Consider the following 4001-nt stretch of genomic DNA (forward strand, 5'->3'; position numbering starts at 1 on the left):
TGGGGGACCCGGGAGAGGGGTACGGAAGGCATTTAAACGTTTACCGCTTTTCCACAATTTTTCAATTTTATCCTAATTAAACATCATTCAACGAATAAATGACATTGATTTAAAAAAAATATCATGTATATAATCATTGCTCGACAGTGATTAAAATTATTTTAATGGTGCGATTTACTGCTTGTGTGGAATCAAAATGGATTTTTCAGTACTAGTTTGTCCTAATCAAACATCATGCAGTAACTGAATGATCGTGATTATTTTTTTTAGATTATGTATAATATCAATAATATAATCAATAATTTAATCAGTAATTAGAATTATTTTAATGGTGCAATTTGCTTCTTGTATTGGATGGAAATTTTCCATAGAACCAGTTCAAACTGGGGGTGTTGAGTGCAGCGCATATGGAATTCAAGGTCACCGCATTTAAGTTTTTGCTTTCTAATTTGACCTGTGCAAAAGCTTCCTATAAACCACGTGTTTTTGTTTGGTAGAAAATCACAAATTACTAAATATTGTTTTAATTTGTCTTCGTTGTTAACAATAGTTCAACCTTGTAGCAAATGTTTTTCATGTCGAACAGACTGGCATAAGTCTCTCTCTCTCTCTCTCTCTCTCTCTCTCTCTCTCTCTCTCTCTCTCTCTCTCTCTCTCTCTCTAGTTTATATATGAAAGATCTGTTTTGGTGGTGTTACTGCTTTTAAGATATTCTATTTTAATTGTTCATTACTTCTCATAAAGTTTATTTCCCCGTGGGAACCTTTAGGCTTATAGCATCATGCGTTTCCAACTAGTGTTGTGGCTTGGCTAATAATAATAATAATAATGATAATAATAATAATGGTGAAATATTAATACGTAAAAATACGTAATTGAAATATAGTTACCTTGTACAGGAGGCAAATTTTAGTGAAATTATTAGAATTTAGAAGAAATTTGCATGTTTTATTTTTCTATTTTTAGTAGTAGCATATAGGCTTACTCCTCTTCTTTCTTTTACATGTTTATTACTCATTGTAAATGTTAAATGTTACTGAACATTCTTTCTGAGAGACCATCAAATGTAGGCCTACTGTGTAAGTCTTCACACAATATTATGTCCATAATCAGTAAAAATTTCCTTTGCTTAATAGAAATAGCCTACAGAATTCAATTTCGAAATTCTGATGAAATGAAATTAAAGACATTAAGAGATGATTCAAGCATCTGTGATTTTGTTTTTAGCAGTGATTATAATTATGATAAAAAGGCAACAGTTAGACATATTTATAGTATATATTGTCGCAACTCATATACGGTAGATTAATACAGCATTTTGTCACACATGTATGGGAATTATTCATTATATATAAAATTAAGAGAATAAACGCTCTTCTACATTATTTAGCTTCACAAGAAACTATAGCCTACCTATAAATAAACAAAAATTCTATACGGTTGTGCTATACTCTATCTATATAAAAAACAAAAATCTTTTTGTTATACATCCCTCTAGTGTAACCTATCTACTCTTTCCTATGGTTGCAGAATCCCTTAATAGAGATAAAACTAAAATTAGTGCATGATGTATATTATGGGTAATGAAGTTGAACACTAATAAAGCTCATAATTATATCTGTAAATAGGTCGAAAATTTTGTAGCTCTTCAATATCCAGATTTTCAACTATATAAAGCTCATTTGCAATACTAGATGGAATCTTGATCAATGATTGACATGGCTCTTTTCATATATATATATATATATATATATATATATATATATATATATATATATATATATATATATAATGCATGTATAATGTGCATACATAACATACAAACTCTTCCTAAAAATATAACAAACCTTCAGTATATCTGTTATAACGATATTTCGATCATAATGGTAATACTAATCCTACACTACTGTAAAAGAAACTTTCCAAATCTATTAAGTTGCCACTTTAATTTGTTTCTAAGTTCATCATCTCTAACCATTAAAGAAAATGATTCCCAAGTACTTTTCATATTAGATCAAGACTGGTCACTCGACGCTGGATGGGTTGATTACTGGGTGCTATAATCCAGCGAAATCTAGCAATAAATCTAAATGTTCTAAGGGCACACCTCTGCATTACTTTGTCAGTGAAGCCAGTGTTTCTGCTGAATAGAGTAGCCTGGCAATCTATTGGACAAGGGTTCAAAACCAGCTCAAGCTTGATAGTTTCTTTCAGTGTCAGAAATCTCACTGTCCTTGTGAGCTCGGAATGGAGGATTTATTGGAGCCAATAGGTCTACCTGCGTAGTCATTAGCAGCCATTGCCTGGCCCTCTTTGGTCCTAGCTTGGAGAGAGGTTCATAAGGGCTGATCATATGTATATATGGTCAGTTAATAGGGCATAGTCACTCCCTGTCAATAGGGCATTGTCACTCTCCCCTGTCTCTGCCAGTAATGAGTGACCTTTAAACCTTTATGCATACACATATCTTTACCCCCTTCTACCATTGTGAGATTTGTATTTACTTGTAGTTTGGCAATCTCTCCATTTCACTCTAGTTGCAAAGGGATTTATTTTAGAAAGCTTATAACTCTAGCAATATGATGGGTGATCCTTTTATAAGGAGCCTAATAATCTCTGTCTGATTTCTAACTTATTTCTCACAAAAAATTTTAGCTGAATTAAATGGTTGTATTACCCAAACCAACATTTATAACTGTCTTATGACAAAACTTGCCAATACACCCAGACATCCAGCAAAGTTTCAAAGTTTACAAGCTGAAATATTTTGGTACATGTCGCTGCTGAAATGAGATGTGTAATCACATCGTTTAGCAAGGTCTGATAAGAAAACACACACTGAGTGAACCATTTTAATGGACTTTGTTCATCAATGGAAATCAAATCAAACTAGTGACTGGAACATGGCACATTACTGCATATGAAAGACATTACCATCAGTACTCTAGTTATACAATGGCAGACTGATCTTCAATTAAGCATTACCACACAATGTATAATAAACTGAAAAATATTTCCCGCACTGAAAACTTAATGTTATAAATTTTATAGATTGCACTGTAATGAGATCATCCGTGCCTATTTGAATCAAAGCATGTAAGTGCACAGCAGACACTTCATAATGCACTGATACTAAAAATTACACTTCAGTGAGATCAATTTCATCTGTTGAACAAAATGAATACTGCAGATATAATTATAGTTATAAATGTGAAGGGTGGATGACTAATATAAATGAGCCAAAAAAGGCTGGTGTAAATTTATATGACTGTTCAGCAAAATACTTGTTAATGAGCGTCACACAAAATTCAGGCATATAGCTCGAAAGAGTTAACATTCGCAAAATGTTGAAAATTACATGCAAAACATGCTCAGCTTTTCTCCATCACATTCACCAGATGAACAACAAATCCTAGCAACATACTTATGAAGTCCTGTCTCTCATCTTGAAAGTGATATAACATACAGTACGTTTTTTAGAAAAGTAAAAATGAAACTTATTGACATCTTTTGTCACATGATCAGTATATATTTAACACAACTCTTTCATACACGATTAATAATCCTTCCCAACAATCATATCTGTAAAGTTTCCTCAACTATTTTCTGAAAAACTTTTAAATTACATTTCTGAGAATTATTTTTCTATCAGTCTTTTCTTGAAGTCCTTTGAAAGATTTTCCTATCATCTGCTGGGTTCAGAGCCGGAATAAAATTATTAAAATACTGTATACCATATGAACCATGGTCCTTAGACTTGTATCACTAGACTAGAACGAACGCTATTCTTACCACAGTCCCTTAAAAAGCAAATCTGAATACTGAACTTGAAAAGTAAAGGGATTTTGACAAAGGAAAAATCTATTTCTGGGGAGATACCTGTGATGTCCGGTGAAAAGAGTCCTTCCTTACACTTTTCTGATATAAATACTTCCAAATATACCAGAGAAATTAAAGTATAGAATGCAGAGGTTACTACCCTCGCGCGAACACCCTGTGGG

The sequence above is a fragment of the Palaemon carinicauda genome, chromosome 15, assembly GCF_036898095.1.
Source record: "Palaemon carinicauda isolate YSFRI2023 chromosome 15, ASM3689809v2, whole genome shotgun sequence".
Taxonomy (NCBI): Eukaryota; Metazoa; Arthropoda; class Malacostraca; order Decapoda; family Palaemonidae; genus Palaemon; species Palaemon carinicauda.